The 20,835-nt window shown below is 47.4% G+C and overlaps 1 long non-coding RNA gene across 5 annotated transcripts; it reads right to left on the bottom strand.

Moving 5' to 3' along the window:
- Positions 1 to 1,022: 1,022 nt before the first annotated feature.
- LOC140002525 (uncharacterized) lies at positions 1,023 to 17,725 on the bottom strand. 5 transcript variants are annotated; one of them, XR_011809303.1, is made up of 7 exons: positions 12,014 to 12,217; positions 11,799 to 11,932; positions 11,433 to 11,546; positions 4,651 to 4,891; positions 4,375 to 4,464; positions 3,591 to 3,843; positions 1,023 to 2,211 (listed from the first exon to the last, which is right to left on the bottom strand). It is a non-coding gene; the product is annotated as an uncharacterized lncRNA (long non-coding RNA). The 5 variants fall into 5 exon arrangements; XR_011809305.1 differs by having other exon boundaries at positions 3,754 to 3,843; XR_011809306.1 differs by lacking the exons at positions 4,375 to 4,464; positions 12,014 to 12,217 and adding an exon at positions 16,924 to 17,725.
- Positions 17,726 to 20,835: the final 3,110 nt, after the last annotated feature.

The following is a 20,835-nucleotide window of genomic DNA, read 5'->3' as shown; positions in this document are numbered from 1 at the left end:
TTCCGACAAAATTATGAGTTCAGTTCATCAAAGAGTCTGTTACAGGCATAATACAAACTTTCATGTGGTGCATGACTGAACATTGCACAACCTTCTTTTTGAAAAGCTGCTGCTGCTCTATAGAAATAAAGCATACATTCAATAGATTGGGAACTGGCTCACTTGCAGAAGCTGGAAGGGATTTTTCAGTGAGAAAACATCACCAATGGTTGGTTGTCAGGATCTACTGCCTTGCCCAGAGGTAGTCAACATTGTCATCAGCTTTCTGAAAGTAAATATATTACTTGCAGCTGATGTAAGCTGTTTAGGTCAGAGAAGCTGTCACAGCAGTAAGTAATGAGGAGGGCAGGGCACTCAGGTCCATCAAGACTGTCTGATCACATGCTTTAGCTCAAATACATATTTTAGGAAGCAAAATGCAATGTTACATGCACAGGACAAGGTGCAGTCACCATACCCACAGAGCAGAGAGATGGGACCTGAAGGACAGTGTTGTTGTTTATTTTTGTTTGTTTGTTTTGATTTTTTTTTTTTTTTTAAGAAGGATTGGCATGCCAGGCCAAGCAAGAAAGTTGACTTTAGTTGCCCCAAAGGTGGTGGTGAATAGGAACAAGGAAGAGTTTTGAAGTCTGTAGAAACCACGGACGTGTATTGCAAACTGAACACAGTATTTCACATTGTTGAAAAGGAAAAAGCCACAAAGAGAAAGTGCTGTGATGGAAGACCTTGAATGCTCAATTTACTTTAAAAGTAGTAAGGTGTTAAGAGTGGGATTCATCTCACCAACATTTAGGAGTCTAAAAGCCATGAGGCAGCCCAGACACTGGATGCAGACTTCCTTAAGAATCCATGAAGAGCAGACACCATTTCCAAAATTTAACTCATCATAGGATGAGACAGACTGCTTTGTGGAAGAGCCATTTTCTGAAGGGATCTACAAACCATTTCTGACCTTAACTTTTAACAAACTGTGACAAAACCCAGCAGCTTTAGGGCTGCCTTAGCATATCTGTATGTCTTGTAATGAACAATTACCCCAGTCCTACGCTGCCTCCCTTCTCCAGCCAAGGCAGTGCCAGGCATCCCATGAGTGCCCCTAAAAGGCTCAGTCACCAGCACTTTGCCATACGTAAAAAAGGATGTGTCTGCTTAGAGAAAAGGACGACTGTCACATATATACAATTCAACCCTAGTCTGACTTAAAATAAGGTCAACAAACTTTGGTAGCCTGAGTGCCACTTTGCCAGCTGGTTTCCAGTCCCCAGATAGAAGGCTACCAGATTTTATCCGAAAGGATTTCAGATCAAACCAGCTCAGCATTTGGGTTTCATTGACAAATTCAACACATTTATCCCAGAAAGTTCTCTGCAACTGTCTTCCAGCAGAGCTCTCATCTGTATATCACAGACAAGGCTTCTCCCAAAGCAGAGCTCTGGATCGTCAGTGCTTCTCACAACAGAGTCCTTAGTGAAGAAAAACAGATTTTGTAAATCTACTTAATACATCATGAAGCGGTCTCTCCCCCATAAGCCCTTCTGAGACACCACCAGCCACCACAAACACAAATTCCCTTTATTTATGGTGACTTCCCAAGCATAACAGGGATTTGTGGGTGGATAATCTACATAAGCAAAACTCTCCAGCAAAGTATAGACCTTTTTCACAACAGGAGGAATAAGGAACTATTTCCTTTTCCATCCTCTATCCTACAGGCACTTCCACATTACCTATGCTGACCAGGAAGACCCTTCTCCCAGAAACCTACAAGTTCACCCAAATTTGGGCAAAGCTGTCGGATAATGAGAGGCTCTGGTCTGTCTTGGCGAGGCTGGCTTTTAAGTGGTGATCTCCAGTAATGGAGACCACATGAGCCATCTCCAAGTCCAAACCACCACGCTTCAGAGCATCGTGGTTGACCTGAGCGAGAACCCAGCAAAATAAATAGAGCGCTGAGAGCTCTGCCATGGGAACGCTTCGTAGGAAACACGTTTGCACACATGCCCTTGTTGGAACAAGGGACCCACACTTCAGAAGGAGCAGGGAGGGCTCTGGAGCCGAACTCATAACTTGGCTTCCCCCTTTTTGTATTTCTTCTTCTGCCAAGCTGAGACAACCCAGTGCTTTTCGGTCTGGAGCAAAGAGGGGAGGGAGAGTAGGAGGTGCTCTCATCCGCCATGTGGTATCAATAGGTTGGTGGTAAAAAGCCTCTTGCTGCCAAGGAACACCAGAAATAACAGTGTCAAACATGTCTTTGTGAGCAATTACGGTAAATATAAATACACACACACACTTACTAAAGATGAGAAACATTAAAATATATATATATTGGCCTCCTGCTTCTCATCCACTCTTCCCTAGGCCAGGATTAGAAACAGATTGAAGTAGCCTGAGAAAAAGCATTCATGTGTCCTAATTCTCTCATTAAACAGTAGGTGGTTCATCTTGCCATGTGTTTGATATCACGGGGTTCACTTTTCCCCATCTCTTGTGATGTGCCATCGCTCCCCACCCATCACAAGAGAATTTCCCAATGCGCTTCATGCCTGCGAGGTCCTTCTGCCTCCCCACCCGCCCTGCGACAGGGGCACGGGACCTTCCAGGGCAAAGTTTGTGATGTGCACACACAAAACTGCAGGAAAAGGCCTGTGTCTTGTCCCTCTCATAAAAAACGAACAGGTTGGGAACCAATAATCATTTTGCTCAGCTGGAAGAGGCAGCACCAGACTTTTATTGGCGTAACTTGGAATTAAGGGCAGTTTGTAACTGGTCTGAGGAAGGAAGTGAAAAAAACTTTTCCTTTCACCTTTCCCCAAGAACGTGACTGCTTCTAGAAATTCATTTCTGTTTTCAGGTTTTCACCAATGTCTGAACAAAACTCCTAAGTGCAAAGGGGAACAAAAGGAATTCAGCACAATTTTAGCAATTACAAACCAATGTGAGAAAAATACTATGCACCGTGCTGTCAGCAACAAGTTTTTGCCTGTCTCTACCAAAGTTTTCAAGAAAACCAAACAGATAGCTTCTGGTGCACAGGAAGAAAACAATCTTTCTAACTTCTGTGTGCGAAACCTTGTCCTCCTTCTCACCAGCTCAAAGTCGTCTCACAGAGCTTTATGCAGCATATAGACCGCCCTGTGCTAACCTCATCCCTCTCAGCAGCATATTCTGGATTTATATCCTCTCACCTGTGCCTTCAGAGGAGTGAAATCATGTCCTGCAGAGGAGTGGTAGATGGGGAAGCAGTACCTCTAAGTGTCCCCACTCACCAAGCAGTGATGACTTCTCTCCTGGACCTAGACCAGGGTCAAGACTCTGATTTAGGGCCATGAACGAGTGTCTGTTTTGCTCTGAGAACTCAAATCTGTGTGGTACCCAAAACCCTTTACCAAAAGGTAAGGCAACGTCTTCTGCTTTAACATCCCTCTCCCAAGCTAATCACTGAGGAATAGGGCTAGGAGGAGTCGGGTATTTCCAGAGGGTGATTAGCCCATGGATTAAGCCACTCTCTTCCCAGCCACTCCCCAGCTACGTGCTAGCCCCGCTTTGCTGTCCCTCCATCACGTGTGTCCCGCACGCTCTGCAGAGCTAACCTGGCACACGAGGGGACGCAGAATCCCCACGGAGCTCATTTAAGAGTGATTGAGTCCCTGTTCTGCAATACGATTTGGGAAACCGGGCTTGAATGAATGGCTCCTCTTCCAGTTCTGGCCAAGACTGTGGTTTTCCAGGGAGCAGGGAGGAGGGGACACATACCTTCAGAACTGTCTGTATGGATGGGAATTCATCATGCTTTATTTTCTCAAGGCTCATGGCTTGTCACAAATCCTTTTAAAGTCATGAGGCCTGGAAGGGGGTGGGGTGGGGGGGGGGGGAAGAAATGAGAATGTTTTGGTGTTATTTTTGTTCAGATAGGAACAGTTAGTAAGTCATTCCGATCCTGTTAAGTGAGCGATTATACAGCCGTAGCCCCTTGGACTCTTTCTGTTGGTGAAGCCTGGAAGAAGCAGAGGGCAGCCAAGGATCCCCCCCCACTCCAGATATCCCCTCAAGCCAACCTCTCCTACTACTGCCCATGTACCCTCATGCAGCCTACAATGTTTTGTAAAATCTGAGTGGATCCACTTTTTTTATTTTTATTTATTTATTTATTTATTTTTTTCCTGAATAAGCAAAGCTCTGCCTCCCAGGAGGGCAAAAGCAATAAGTAAGCATAACGTGTCCTGCAGCTAGGGATCCTCTCACCTCCCTCCAGAAATCGGGGAGTGAGGTGTTAGTCCGACCCACGAGGGGGACCGACACCCCCTGAGGCGTGACATGCTCCAGAGGTGTGCAAAAGGGGGGGGGGGAGCAGGGCTGAGAGCTTTAACCACTCACCTTGCAGACACCAGCCACGCTGTCAGATCTTACACACCATCCTTGTGTCAAGCCCTGGGGGGACCTGCCACCCTGAGAAAGAGCCTCCTCCTGCAGGGATACAGGATCCAGGCTCTGGCTGCTCCATCACATACACATACCACCGTCTCTTCAAGCAATATTACTCAGCATTATGGTTCCTGAGAGAATAGGCTTCCATACCAGCACTAATAAATCACAACTCAATTGAAGACCGTCCCCCCACCTCCCAACCCCCAGGTGTCTCCCGTAGCTTACTGAGCTCGCTGGGGCAGCATCCATTGACCTGCAGACCGTGAAACAGCCTCCTGGAGACTTAATGCAGCAGCTCTCAGCAAAGCAGGATCCAGGACATCTTTCTCCTCATCCACAGCAGCAACTGCTTCATGTTAATGGTGAGCATGCAGCCGCTGGAGCTGGTGGTTCTCCAAATATTCACCTGCATAAATGCTTCTCCATGACCATCAAGGAATGGCTTTGTACCCCAGCCTTTCACCTCCTGCAGTAAATCAAGGTATGGAAAAACTCAGGTTATGTCAGGAGGAACAGTATGCAGACAGAAAAACAGATGGCCATTTGACCCTTCTGAGCTTGTAAAACTGAACTAGTGTAAGATGCCTGATGAGTTTCCTGGGGGCTTTCTATAGAGCAGAAATAATGGAGAAGATAAGAAATAATGAGGGAAAAAAAAAAGAAGCACAAGCCAACATTTCCAGACTGAGAGGTATTCCACACCCCCAATTTTCTGTAAGGTTTATGCATGAATGTAAATTGGAAAGCCTTTAGGCAATACATCCTCGCAGGCTCTGTGCCATGCAAAGAAGCTCATGTAAATTGGAGGAACATGTGCCAGCAAAGGTGAAAACATCGGGTTGAGTACCATGATCATAGGATCACAAAGAGCTGCATATATTCAAGCAGCTTGACCTCCTACAGAAGCCAGGCAAGAGAATCTCACCCAGAAATTCCTGCTTTGGCCATAACTTTCAGGTGATTTATGATATAACTCTAACAAAGTTTCGGAAAGGGCTTTAAAGACCTGAAGCAGCTACAGACCCAGCACGACCTTAGAATAACCACTTCAACAATTCAACAGACAACAGCTCCCCAAGAGAAAGCACAGAAGACGTGACTTACAAAAGCCCTAATGGATGTACAGGCAGGAAAGCTGAATGAGAAATAGAAGTCCTGGCCTCTTTTTTTTTTTTCCTCCATTTTTTGTTTTCAAAGCCATGGCGCTCAGCCTGAGGCAAAGCCCTCTGAACTCAACAGGAGCCTTTCCACAGTCAACGGTGGGTCCATTCATCCCACCTCCCGTCACCTACCGCCCAGAGCTCTCTCTAATTCTCCGTGCCAGCACTTCCCATCGCTCTGGGAAAGCTCCTCGCAGGCCCACTTAGCTCCTGAAGGTTGATTCCCCGTTTTTAACAGGCCAAAACCGCAGGATGCCAACTAATTGCTTCGTGAATGACCCCAGTGTTAGGGGCTCCGCCGCCATGGCTGGGAGGCCCTTCCACACGTTTGTGGTGCCTCGCACTTCCTGACATCTGGTTCCAATTGGCGCTCCCTTATAGCTGCTGCCAGAGCTCAAATGACCTCTTACCTGTGCTAAGGTACCAGCGAGCCACAGGGCAGGCATTGCACAGGGTTCTCACATCTGCTCCCTCCTCTCCCTCTCATGCCAAGCCCTTACTCCATCTCAGATCCACCACCTCAGATCCAGCATCTCAGCCACCGTGAGATCCTCCTTGTCTTGGCTCTTCTTTCTGCAGCCTTCATCCGCTTTTACAGACGGAGGTTTTTAAATTTTGAGGGTCCTTATCTGCTTCCCAGCTTTGGCATCTCACGAGGTGCTCAGCTTCACCAGATCTTTACGAATTAAAGCAGAGCTCTAACGCCCCTCACACTGAGGCTGACATTCACAGCGCCAGCCTTGGGCATCAGCCTGAACACTGCAAAGCCTCAGATGTAACCACAAACTGATTTGCGGAATGGGTGACCCAAAACGTAGCTGTCAGCTGAATGTTGGCACTTGCAGACCTGAGCAGCGTGGAGGAGCAGGTCTTCTCAACCAGCTTGGTGCTCAAAGCACAAGCACAACCACTCATGCCCAAATGTGCAGTCTGCCCCTTGCATCAAAACAAGAGGAACACACACAGGAAGGAAAGACAAGGAATCAAAACACATCTCTCCTCTCCCTAACCATCAGACTGTCCTTCCCCTGCTTGTCACCTTGTCCAGATATGCAAGAGTCCAGCTGTTCCCTTCATGCCATTAACCCAATTTTTTAAGCCATGGGTTAAAACCCAGCTATTCCCTACTGTTCCCAGCCTGTGAATGACTGATAAGCCACTTCATTATCCCTGTCCTCCTCCTTCTGGCCTAGCTGCTCCATCATGAACTTGAGGCAAGCTCTGGTCCTGCCACCTCTCATGTTGGCAGCACAAACTACTACAGAGCAAGGTCCACGTCCTGCTGAGCAGAGCTTCAGTGCTCAGACACACAAAAAAAACATCACACTTATAAAAATCTAGTGCATACAACCCCTGTAACAAATGCTAAACTCCAGATCCTGGAGGGTGGAGCTCCTAAACCTACAAAGCAGGATGCAAAATCCTCCTCATCTTGCTGGAGACCAGAACTGTGCTCGGCATCCAGGTGCTGTGCAAGATTATGTTCTTGTTATGTAGGGCCGTGGAGCCTGGCAGTCCGAGCACGGTACCATCAATCAGGGCTCCTGAGCTCCATGTGCAACCACAAATTAACCCGCTCTCATGTTACTCAGCTGCTGTTTTGCAACAGTTATGGAGTGTCAGGCTGAGTACGGGCTCCAGCAAACAGGGCTTGCTCCTGGAAAGCTCAGCAGTGATCCCATCTTCTCTCCCCTTTAACTCATACGTTCTGTGAACAGCAAAGTGCCTTTACCACCTCATTCTCACCTCTGCCACCGACTGCCTGGGTAGCCCTGGTGAAATCATGCATCCTACCTTCATTTTTCCATCTGGGCACTTGGGATAATTACAAAACCCCGCTTTCCTAACAAGGTGTTTCAAAATTCCCAGGTAAGAGGCACTGTGGAATTACCAAACTACATGATTTTTGTGTGTTTTGAGATAAATTAGATGCCAAATTTAAATCCTGCCCAGAAACTGAAAAATGAAGTGTTGCAGAACTGGGGTGGTTTCAAGTTCTTCCTTCTTTTCTTTTTTTTTTTTCTTTTTTATTTTTCTGTTTTGATTTCCTCAGTGCATGCAGAACCCAATCTGCCAGAGGAGTCTTGTCTGGGGCTCCTCTGGATCCCATCAGATCACAGCTTCTGGAGCCAGTGCTAATAAATATCCAAGTCCAGGGTCCCAACAAGCTGCTGCTTCAGGTCAGGGACAGACTTATGGACATCCCCATCCCAGTCTGGGTCGGAATACAATTGAGGGCCAGCTATTTCAGGTTGGCCCAATTTCCAGCACTGCCTCTAACCTTGACTTACCAGATAGAGAAAGGAGCAGAGGAGAGGAAAGAGAAAACCTCGGCACTGGCCATGGTGCAGCCTGTGCACGTAAAAAAAAAAAAGCTTCCCAAAGCAACCCTCCGCATTGCCTCTGCACGTAGGCTCCTGCAGGAGCAGCTGCCAAGCAGCTCTGCACGGCTGCTTGCCTGTGAGGCTCGGCAGTGACTCACATCACCACGTCCTACGCTCTCCTCCACCAGCCAAAGCCATCAGCGAGCTGCCCAGCTCGGCCACCAGCCCGGGCCAGGAGTACGGCTGCCCTTTGGCACAGCTGGCGGCGAATCCTCCACCGGTGCCTGGCAGCGTTTGCAATGGAAAACGGTTATTTTAGGGGTACGGTGGGGTGAAAAAGGTGGCGAGGAGGCCGAGGGTGTTTCTCAGTGGCTGTATTTGCTCGGTGATGCTGCGGACAAGGGGTGGTTGCCTGCAGAGGGCAGCAAGGGAGCACGGCCAAGCGCCGCGCTGGTGTCCAAGTGTCCAGCGCTGGACCCTGGCTCCGAAGGTTCTTGGAGGGGTGTGAGCAAAATTAGGGCACACGCACCCCTATCTCACCCAGCAGCCCCCTGTAGGGCCGCACACACTCACCAAATGTCTGCACATGCTGGGTGTGCTCCCTGATACACTCAAGTTCTCAGCAGCATCCTCAGTTGCATGCACAACCCCACATGTGTGCCACGCAGCCCACGGTCACTGCACTCAGGTTTGCACCAGCACCAAGAGAAGCTTGGCACAAACACCCCCCAGCGGGTGGGTGCCTGGGTACAGCCTCACCCCAAAACGCTGAGCACGGCTGGGATCAGCGTGCTCGTATGTCCCAGCAAACCCAGGCTGCCCCACGCAGCCCCCAGGACAGCCCACACCAAGCTGCTGAGTGGGTGCAAACGCACAACCAACAGCGAAGGCTGCACTGGTGAAGCACAGAACAAATTTGCAGATGTGTAATGAGCTCACAGGTCTCAGCAGGAGCACTACAGTCTGTCCTCCTCCATTCACAGGGTACAGAAAGGGGACAGAGTGCTTCCTAGGGCTCCATCACGAGCCAGGATCAGTCCCCCTTTGCTGTAGACCCCCACCTGCCCCATCACCCCCAAGCACACCAGTACACTGGCATCACTACCTAAAGCAGGCATTAAACAGGATGAAATTCTGTTTTATTCTTGAAATTCTCTTTTATTCTCTACCTTAGTGCATACCAGCACGTGCTGTCTGCTGCTGAATGCAGCAGAAATTTGAAAAAAAAATAAAATAAATAAAAAAGTGGGGAAAAAAAAAAAAAAAGAACTTTAACTCTGGCAGAGAAAGTTTAGGGATGTACAGGGAGAACCTCACGCCCTGCCATCCTCAGCCTTTCCTGTGCGGAGGTCAGCTGGTTGTAAACCTCAGGTAATCCTCACTGCACAAAGGTTTTGGACTGGGGTGGCTGTGCAAGGCAAAGCAGGTGGAGAGGCTGCAGACAGCCAAATCCCTTCTCCCTGGGGACAGAGGAGAGAGAAAGGGGCATGAGCTGCGCAAAAGAATTGAAGGCAAAATATCCCTGGTCCTCAGGAGGTGCAAGGGCTCCCCAAGGATGGCAGCCTGCTGCCTGCATTGTCTCCCTTCAACCCATTTGTGGGATTAACCAGGAATCACCAGCATCTCCTGCAACTGAAGCAACAACATGCATAGCAAGAGTTTGGGAAGGATAATCCCATGTAGGAGCTGAGAGCTGTACTGGGCATCTGCTTGGGTAAGCACAGCCTGAATACAGCCCTGGGTAGGGGAGCAGGTGAGGAGGAAAGAGCCTGAGCAGATCCTGAAACACCCAGCAATCCACAGCTGCTCATGGTCAACAAGGAGAAAACCAGTTATTAAGGAGCTGTTCATTAAGTGAACACCTTCCCTTTGATCCACAGCGTGCAGCAATGCCACCGTGCCTGTGACTGTGTCATTTAACACAGGAACATCATTTATTCACCAAAAGGAGCAAAACGAAAGCCACACGACCACAGTTTAGCTTGGGGTTTCCCAGCTTTTGCAGCCACACTAATACCTCATTTTCACTTGCCTTTGAGAGTTGTTGTCTTTTTTTTTTTTTCCCCAAAAATCAATCAAATGACCACGAGAATATTGGGGCACCATAATGTTCCCCAGAATCACAGCAGGGCTCAAGAGCTATTGCTTGGCTCACAGACTTGCACTGAGCAGCAGGGGACAGTTGGTGACACACACTAGAGGGGACCAGGACACATTGCCAGATGGGGTCGTGGTCAGCGATGCTCTGGCGGCTACAAGGGCAGACAAAGCAGAGGGCTTCAGGGGTGAAGGGCTGCCTGCAATCTCCTCGGGCAGTGCCAAGAGAAACCAAAGGCATTTTGGGCAAAGATAATAGCAGCGGAGCTGACCCAGGGAAAACCTCGCTGGAAATAGCACAACCCAGGAAATCAGAGATTTATGCACTTCTGTTCCAGAAGTTGCATCTGCACATACTGTTCTTGCATCTTCATGCTCACAATTAGCCTGTGATATTTCAATCTAGAGCCAAGCTCCTAAGAAGAACATTTAATTTAGCACTTAAGCTTAGGAACAGTGAATTCAGGCTGATTAGCTGGGTTGCAGTTTTACTTACAGAGGCATAACGTGCTCTGCTCCATCAAAGCAGCCAAAGGAGACCCTCTGCATGTCCATGCAGAGGCACAGGACATGTCCCCAGTGCATCATCACCCCTCTGTCATATAAAGAGGCCACATTCAGATTCTCCCCTTCCATTTCCAAAGTCCCGATAGGAACTGTTGATGCACAGGAGCCCTACATAAACACAGACATTTGGCTTCACCACTCACAGCGACTCCCGAGCCTTTCCCATATCTGGAGATGCACAAAAACACAGACAGAGCTGGCACGTCCTTCTCTTTCCAGTTACACCGCTCAGCCAGCCCTGGGATATTTTCCCAGCTCACCGGTAGCACCCAGAGAGTAAATAAACCACAAACTGCAGAGGGAGAGCATGCCACGCTGCAGGGTCCTGGGCAGCCTGGAGAGCTCAGCTGGTATTTTGGGGTCATGGAAACACCGCTGCAGGTTTGCTTTGTTTGGGTGTCTGCACCACAGGGTTGGCCACGTCTGATGTCCAGTTTTCCACTCTCTTTTAATAGAGCAAGCACCTGGCCCCGTGAACCTGCCAGGGCCACCAGACCCACCGCAGAGCTCCTGTCGGGCCACCGCTGTCTCCAGCTGCCTGCTCCTTTCCCCATCTCTGAGTCAGATGTGAGGAGCCAGCCAAGTCACCCTCAGATGCAAGGACGAGATAAAGATTTAACCATTACCCCATTGTTTGGTCCAAGCATGTTTCATCTACGCTATCGTAAGCCCTTGCAAGCACAGGAGCAAGATCTCAGCATGGAGAAGGCTGCAGAGCTTTCCTAAGGGTAAACACGGGAATTCACAGCCTGCTGGAAAGTCATTTGTGCTTGTGCAAGTTTGGGAATTGAACTGTTTGGTGCAGGGGCAGACAGCCCAAGACAGGCCAGCAAAAAGCAGCTGGGGCATCAGCACTCACCTCGCCTCCAGGCAGCTTCCAGCAGCTGAGATGATTTGCACCAGCCAGTGGGGAAGCTCTGCAGCACCAAAAAAATCCATTTTTTGTCCCCAAAATGGGTGATCCAGCAGGGATCTGAGGACAAAGGGACAGAGTTACCCAATGGTGAGCCCGACCATGAAGTTGTGAGGGAAATGGGGGCAAAAAAAGGAAACCCAGAGTGACCCATGCATGAAATGAGTTCTCCGTGGTGAGGTCTGCATGGATGGGGCAGATAAGGGAAATTTGGGCAGTTTTTGTGTCCCATGTTTCTAAAAGGATGATGCATAAATAAAAGATTGTGAGGAAAGCACACAGAGAAGTGATTCAGAGGCTGAAGCCAAATACCTTGCAGCAAGAGGCTTCATCAGCTCACTAATTTTCGCTTAGCTTATCAAAAAAGAAGACCGCAAGCCGTTCTGATTACGTTGCCTAAGCCTCTTCACAAGGAGGAAAATCTGGGTCCTGAAGGGCTCTTTAACCTGGTGGTGAAAGGCAGAACAAGAATTAATAGCTGAGAGTCAGACAAATTACAAGTGGAAATAAACAGTGAGGGCGATTACCCGGACGAACTGCTGAGGGAAGCAGTGGATTCTCCGCCGCCTGATTTCTTCAAGATGGGATGCTTCCCTGGAAGACGTGCTCCCACCGAATTCACATGGCAGGATGCAGCACACAGGTAAAAGGATGGAAATGAAGGGCTGTACTGAGGAGATGAGACGGGATGATTTAATGTCCCTCCTCGGTCATAAATTTGATGAATCTAGAAATCTGTGAAAGTTGGCAGAGACACGTTTTCCCAGTCTGGTCCTGCATATGCTTGATTTAATAAAACCTTGCATTAAAACCATCCCACTAATTTTCTGTGACAGCACTTCTTTCGAGAGCAGATACTGCACAAGTGGTAACAAAACCCTTCGTCGCATCCCAATCATCCCCTGAATACAGTGAGATATCTCAGGTGAGACTGGCCCAGGGGACCCACATGAGATTCAAAATCATTTATTTCTTTTTCTGCTAGAGAAAGCTTAACAGAAAACTTAGCAAAACAAAATAAAAAGGGAGAAATCTCATTGCTGGGTGTTTGCAAAGTACCACACCAGATAGTTTAGCTAAAACACAGATTTCTTCTATATGAGGTAAAACAGCAGGTGTTTCAGAAGCTAGCAACATTGAAGACGAGTTTCTCACTCCCATGGAACTGACCAGGAGGGAACAGCCACTTCTCTTCACCCAGAGAGAGAATTACCCCAAAACAGATTTTAAATATATATATATTATAATAAATTAATTTTGTTATTGTCTCTGGCTGCTTTGGCAGCATGACCATCAGTGGATTTGCATGTTGTGGGAGCAATTTAAGGCTGAAGGAGCGATACAAAGCCAAAGTTGGTGGTCAATTGTAACCTTCAGACCAAAACTGGGCAAGAACATGTCAGATCTACTGAGGGAGACTGAGATTTAAGTGAGCACCATACCACCATGGAGCTGTGCTATCTATAAACCAAAACATCATCTCTGCCAGATACAGAAACTCACTTCAGCACAGCTCCCTATCTTCCCCACCCTTCAGACCACCAGATTATTTTCTCTTGCCTACACATTTCACAATATAAAAGTTGTTAAGGACTTCACTCACTTGGGGTGAAAATCCCAAACTTATGCTTTGTATAAAATTATTTGAAATCCTTATGTTAGGTCTTAATGCAGGGCTTCTTGCTTGCCTGTAGCATAGGAATAACTCCCTCCAAGAAATGACACCAAATGAACATATCTGGAAGGTGACATTATGGCACCCCATAAATAAAGTACCTTTTGCATATTTTTAGTGGAAAACAACATGATAGAAGCTAAGATGCAAATTGTCAATAGGTTAATATTGTCTCTTTTTTTTTTTTTTTAAAGCTTAAAAGAAGAAACAGACCCCAGTAAGCCTCATGGATTTTGAGTTCATTTGTGTGTTCAGGGTCACAACATCTGAATTTCACTCCATTGACTTGGAGAGTCAGATGTTACCAGAGAAGAACTTAACACACAGTAAGACAAAGCTTGATCCCAAACTGCTGCCATGTAGTCACTGATTACAGCAACTTTGCCTCTTCCAAGACCTGCTCCATGCCCTGCAGACGAGCATTTATAACAGCAGAGAACAGGACAGAGAGGGAAACTGGGGCACTAAGCAGCTCCAAATCCTGGCAGGTAGGACAAGAGTCCCATGCATGCTCTGTGTGCAGGGAAAAAGCATGTGCATGTTCGCAGTGATGATGAATTTGGGACAAAAAAGCCCGGTAGGATTCCCTGATGAATTACTCCCTGGGGTCTCTTGGCTGCCATATCAGCACTGAAAGACAGTGGCACGCTTGCTGAAACTCTGCTGGGTGATTCAGACATGTCCAACACTTCGAGTCCTGTAAACTTCAAGGAACTGATTTTGAGGGCACTTCCTATAAATTAACTTTAGCCAGGAGACCATTTTTAACAGGAGGGTGGCCCTCTGGCCCTTCTGGCTCCAGTTTCTCTACCTTTCTGTGAACAAACACTGGTTTATTTTCTGAGTAAGCTGATGTTAATTTACTTGGTCCAGATTTGTTCACGAGGCCCTTCCACTGCCCCATTGAGTGTATCCACCCAGTGATTAATATTCAGGAAAGGAAATGTTGTGCTTTATTAATAGATGCAATAACATCTGTCTTAACGAGGCTCCTGCAAAAGCAATTCTAGTACTCAAATGCTTCTGTTTTTAAATAAGCTTCTGTAGAAGAAGCTGGCAGCCTCAGTCCAGCTAGAGACAGGGCTTCAGGCCAGTTGCTTCTGCTGTGTTAATGCTGCCATAGCATCCCATTTTTCCACTATTTTGGTTTGATTTCAGGGGAAGCTGATGTATACAATCTGCGAGGGATGTGCCAGACTCCGCTACTCTGTATTTCCACTTGTGTTTTTGAAAACCACATCCTGCAATTGACCTTTCCTGGTTTCGCACGCCTCCAGCGTAGCCCCATAATGTGATGGGAGCCCAGGACACCACGACACCCACCTCTGGGCTTGGGACGAGGCTCAGCATTTTGGTGGTCTGCAGCCCAGTCCTTGGAGTCAGCCAAGCTCTACCAGCAGCACTGGTCGTTACCTTGGGCATCATCACTCCCCCACCTTCCTCTCCCATATCCATCCTTCCCTAAAATGCTTTACAGACTACAACACCAAGAAAGAAATCTACTTTGAAAAGGCTCTAAAAGAGGACAAAAACAGCTGATGGAGAGCATCTTCACTAGTGACTACAAAATGACCCTGGTGCTCCAACAGGCCAGGACCTTCCTGACCAGTCCATAGCCCTAAACCTCAGGGTTAGCCAGAAAAAAAAATGTTCAGTCCTGTTTATTTCAGCCTCTCTCTTGAAATATGTTACTGGCCATGCACAGAGACAGGTATATGGTAAGGTGGAGCATGATGGCTGCTCTTATATTTCATGAGCACCCAAGGAGCACATCTGTGGCTGTTTGGGTTTGCTTGTTGCAATCTGCCACCATTACACACAAGCACATCCAAAAAACAACCTTTCCCCACTGAGAAAAATGAATCTGTGCGGCCATAATTAGACAAATATTGTTAAAGGAAAAGCTATACGTGAGCGTAGACTAAACATTGCTCTTATGCCAGATAAAACTGTGTTCATTACACTGAAAGAGAAACTGTTCATGCCATAACAAATGGTTAAACATGATACTTCAGAACAAATATACATATATACACTCCATCTATATTTATAATATTGGAAAAAGCCTGTAAAAGCCTCATCTAGCTTCCAACACAGGCACAAGAAAGACAACCATTGACTTTACTGAGTGTTGGAGGAGGACTTGAAATGGTAACATGACCTGGAGGATGCAGGTAAGGTCATTTGGATACTGGTCTTAGGCCATTAAAAAGAAATGTTCTTAGGGTGAGCGAATTCACTGTTCAAGATGCTGCCTGAAACATTAAGGAAACATTTGGTTTTGCAGTCCATACTCCCTAGCATTAGTAAGACATTCAGGTACACTTTAAATTTATTTCATATCACCCAATGGTGAATTTGGAAAGTTACTTGAATAAAGTTTCACCTGGTAGGGGAAATGGAGAGACAGCACCTTCAGCAGGTCTGGAGCAATGCCTCAAATCCCCCCTTTTTCCCCTTCTTTAGGCTTGAAATGCAAAAGTATTCCTCTAATAATTTAAGTGAGAAACTGGTTAATGAAGGAAGCACTGAAAGTTGTGCTGTTGAGACAGAACTGTGCAATCTGGGCTAATTTCCACCAAGGAAAATGAGGCTGAAGTAGATAAAACACTTTCATATTTGTGCTGCCACTCATTATTTTTTGATCTTCCACATTCCTGGGAAGGTCAGGCCATAGTGGAAGGACCATCACTTGACTTCAGCGAACTCAGCAACCCTCTCTCGAAGCCACCCAGCAGCAAGCAGAGGGATGTGTTAACCAAAGCCACTGTTCAGCCCACAGCTTTGCACCTCTGACCTGCAGGCTGTTTACCAGAAAATGCACTCGTGGACACTGAGACTTGAGACAGCCTCAAGGCTTCCCTGCCCTTCTCTTTCTCACTTTTTTCCCCCCCCACACACAGACCTTTATCATTTGTATTTTATCATATCAAAATGGCACATCAGCAGTTTAATCAACAATCAGGAAGATGCCATAAATCAGAATTTGAGCATAATCACCTGTGCTAGAGGAAAGTTTTCATTTCCAGCTGGGATAAATTGGAAATTTCTCCCATGCAAGTGAGAAGGGAGACCTTCAAAGAGAAATATTTGCCAGCAAGTCATTTGCTGTTCCACCACTTTACATCCTTTTTGCTGTCACAGTCAATCATTTTTAAATGTACAGGTTGGACATTTATAAGATAGCAAGGCTATCCAAGCGCTATAATTTAATATCGCAACATTTGGGAAGAGGTCGTATAATTTATATTCAGGGTTCTCAGCCTGTTTCTCTTCAGAGGCTGGCAGGGGACTGGATGCACACAGCATACTAACCCATTTCACCAAAAGACCCTAAAACTAGTGCCTGAAGCCTCCAGAGCAAGAGGTACATGGAGAGAAAAAGCCATAAGCAACCCCAAGGTGACAACTCCAGCAGAGACTGGAGATGAGGACTCTTAAAATTATCTGAGAAAAAGCAATGCCAAGAAGCCATCCACACCACCTGGACACCCACCGCTTTCTCCCAACTCTCCTTTTTTTAAATAATTCCTGTAAATATTATCCTAATTGCAGTTCAATGTTTTATCATGCCCCCTTTAATTTGGCACTGCCTCACCACCCCCTCGCGAGGACCTCAGCACCCAGCCCGTCCTTGGCTCATGCACCAAAGCCACACTGCATTTTGCAAGGGGTGTTTCTCTGGGGGCTGTGTTGAGAAGTGGTGGAAAAGAAGAAAAAAAAAAGGAGGAAAAAAACCACTATGTATGCATACCCGCATACCTTTTCTACACTCTCACAACACACCACCTTTAAAAGGAAATTTTTCAAGAGTTCAGCTGAAGTTAAAACACAACAAGAAACATGAGCCCGGGTCCTGGAGCAGAATGGAAAGAAGCGGGAGCAGGGATGGAGCACAGGGCACACTCCTTGCTCTGCCTGGAGCCCATCAAGCCCCTTTTCAGGGTGCAGCTCCTCACTTCAGGCCATGCAGTTCAGAACGTGAAAGAATAAATAAAAGCAATGGGAATTTGAGGAAAACATCCCAAAGAGAAAAGGCTGGAAGGAAATGACCTTCCCTGCTATTAAATAGGTGACAGACAAGTGTTATAAATGCATCATGGGCTGGAAGGGAACAGAGGTGACACATCAGCCCCCTCAGCTCAGGGAGCAGCCAGGAGCAGGACAGGACCACGGCCGAGCACAACCACAGTCATTTTTGGCAACAACCGGGACGGACACAGCAAGGCCGCTGCTGGCAGGACACATCCAGAAGCAGGGGAAGAAAGCAGCCACAAAGCTCCAAAGGGAGGAGAGGGAGCCTCCAGCTGCACCGAGGGACACAGGCTGGAGTCACGCAGTCATATTTTCCAGCCAACTGTGTTAATTCCTCCAGCTTCCACTTGCCTTTCAGCGTGGTCATAGCAAGAGCCCACAGAGCAGCAGCATCCTATTTTCTGCCAAAGCCCTATCAGAGGGATTTTTATGGGAAGAAGAGGAGTGAAACAGAAGCTAATTACCTAAATAATTACCTAACGCCTCATTAAGCACTCCCAACCCACCCTAGCTCCGCCCTGGGACCAGTGCAGCTGCAGTAGCTTTAGGCCGTCACGTCTCATGTGAAGCACTGCCCAGGGCCAAAAGTTCCTACAACTTTTTGGGTGTAGGAGGCTCGAGGCAAGCTCCACTCACACAAAACTCTGGGGTCAGGTTTCCTGAGGAGTATCAGTCACTCCACAGCCCCAAACAGGAGGTGGCAGGAGGGCTGGGGACAACGTGGCCTGCAGCTCCACTGCTACCATCACTGCCTCTGCCCACCCTTGCTGAGCGTGTCCTGTTTTGTCCGGTCCACCAACACCAACCTACCCACCATGGTGGCTATACAAGCCTTTAACAACCATCCTGTTGATGTAATCTGTTGTTGGGTGCATGTTCTTTGACCCACGGCAGTCTCCTGGGTCATCTGTGAGCTCCTGAAAGAGCCCAAAGCAACAGCCAGGCCTCATGTCCACCTGGAGACAAACACCTCTCCCTCCTCTCCTGCTTGGTTTTGCACAGCCTGTAGCTCTGGCTGGGGACAGGCAGAAGCTTTGGGCAGGCACTGCATGTCCTGGAGCCCACCAGACCCTCTGGGATGGATGGACCTGAGCTGGGGCACCTTGGGCAGGTTGCTCAGGAGCATGTCCCAGTATGCTCCAAGTATCACCAGGGATGGAGACTTCACAGCATCACTGGGCAGCTTGGTTTAATGCCTGTCCATCCTCCCCATAAAATGCTTTATCTTATGTTGAAGGGGAATTTCCCGTACCTCAGGCCAGCCAGCAAGGCTACACCCCATCCACGGAGATGGATAGGTTCCCACGTTGGTGCAAAACCCCCACTATGGGGACACCAAGCCCCAGGACAGGGATGTCACCCTGAGACCCCACACCAGGAGGCCACAAGCCCTTCGAGAGGCGATGCAGATGGGCATGAAACAAAAGCTTTGGAGATTCAACTCTTTTTATTATGGAAGTCTATAAAATAGCCACATGGATTATTTTTTTTTTTTTTTAAGATCACAAAATACACAACATTCATTTTAATATGCGACACATGATATTATATACATATTAAGAACCACATGACTGAAACACATGTTCACACGGCACCAATTTCATAACGAAAAACCCCACAAGTGCTTTTTCTTTTTTTTTTTAATATTAAAAACAACTGTGATAAAACATATTAATATTTTTCCAGACAATGTTTACAATAAAGAGAAAAAAAAATCATATTTTACTAAATAACAAATATTTAACAGCAAAAACTTTATACTAAATATCTATTTTGAATTATAACAAAAATAGTACTTATAATAGTTTATAAAGACAGACCAAAAAAAAATTTTGTGTATAAAATAATATTATAGCGAATTGGACTGTGCTAAGAAAAAAAAATAACACAAACAATTCTGAGATTCAAAGTGCTTTATTCTGCAAACCCTCTGCAGCAACTTTTTTTAGTCAAGTTATATTAGTTAGGAATGGTAAAACAAAAGCATGACTTACTTATGCCTAGATTAAATACTCACACACACAAACATTATATATACACATGATGTAAGCATATATATATAATGGATGTATGCTTCTGACATTACAGCTCTCCAATCAACCACTCATTCAAAAGCATGTTTGGTTTTTCACTTTGTAACGACATTGGAAGTTAAAATAACAATTTCAGCGAAGCCCTTCACTGACTGCCTGTAAGCACGAGCGGGACCAAACCCTTTCCAAAAGTCTCCTCGAGAGATTTTGCTCACGGGAGCACAGCACAAAGCCACCAGCGAGTTTTGAGCAGACCTCCCGACCTTGTTGGCCATTCCCCTCACCAGTGTTCCCCTTTTTTCACCTCCTCTCTCCCCCAGTCACAGCTTTTGCCCCCAAAAGGTCTCAGCTGGAAATGAGGGGCTCCTGGACAGCACCCAACAGTGGGTCCCTGGTGGGTTTTCACCCTGCGTCCTCCACCTCCTGCCCCATCCCCATGCCCTACAGATGTTTGTTGTCAGCCAAAATTGTGCATGGCCTCAGGTGCCACAAACCTCTCCCCAGACACTTGCCTCCAGGAGACTCTCCTCTTCCCACTGCATTCAGGTTATGTCCTCCTTTGCTTCCCTTTGGGACTCGGATTGTGATTAAGCCCCTTTTATTTCTGGGAATGTTTTCTCTCCACCAGGAACAAGGAAAATGCCTAAAATCTCACCGGTGCTGGAGCTAGTGGTGTTCCTCTCAACATTTCCAGGCTGGCAAACTAGCTGAGCCTCTGTTCCAGGGACGCGGTGCCAAGGTAGCACAGTGCCAAGGTAGCACACAGCTCCGAAACCTCGCTCTTAGGTTTGGCACGCTGCTTACCAACCAGAAAGCGAGCTCTGGATCTCAGCGGCATCCCTTGGAAGGCAGGGAGTTTTACTTCGGGTCAAATCCACCTGGAAATCAAGTCGCGCACCTTGGCTTGAGCGGAGCCCATCCGCCGGGATGCTCCTGGGGGGCTTCTGGCAGCTTGGCTGACGGCAATCCGACCTCGAGAGCTTCCCCTGGCTCACAGCCTGCCTCCCTCCCCACCGCCCCCACCAGACGGCAGCCTGGCAAAGGCAGCCACCGCCGTCGCTCGCCCCACACTTCCTTCGACCTTCCAGAGAGGCGCCCACTCCTCAAAAGCACAACCTGCAAAGCAACCTGGTAAGCAACATCTGCCCCTTCGTCCTTCCTATTTCAGCCCCTCCGACTTATCTGGACACCTTTAAAGCAGAAAGCCAAGCTGCCCACCCAAGCATGAGATCTTTCCCCATCACGGTTAGGAGAGGTCCCAGCCACGGTCCTTGTCTCATCCTTTCCACCACGGAGGGCAGGAGCTGGGAGAGGAGCAGGGCTGTGCAGAGCAGGGATGAAATGCCTCGAAGAGGGATCCAAGAGGGATTTCCCAGCACTGATCTGAACCAAATGCCAGCCAGAGCACTCGGGGTGTCTTTGCTCTGCACCTGCGCATGAGGCAACATCTGCTTACAACACAACGCGCCCATCTCACACTCAACCTGGAAGCCTTTTGCATGCAAAAAAAAAAAAAAAAAAAGAAAAGAAAAAAAAAAAAAGAAGAAAAAAGAATGAAATTTAAAAAAAATACCACCCAGCAAATGAAACTCAAGATACCTTGGTG

This window comes from Anas platyrhynchos, chromosome 4 (genome assembly GCF_047663525.1).
Source record: "Anas platyrhynchos isolate ZD024472 breed Pekin duck chromosome 4, IASCAAS_PekinDuck_T2T, whole genome shotgun sequence".
Classification (NCBI taxonomy): domain Eukaryota; kingdom Metazoa; phylum Chordata; class Aves; order Anseriformes; family Anatidae; genus Anas; species Anas platyrhynchos.
The sequence above is the reverse complement of the archived record's forward strand: the minus strand, read 5'-3'. Positions and strand labels throughout refer to the sequence as shown.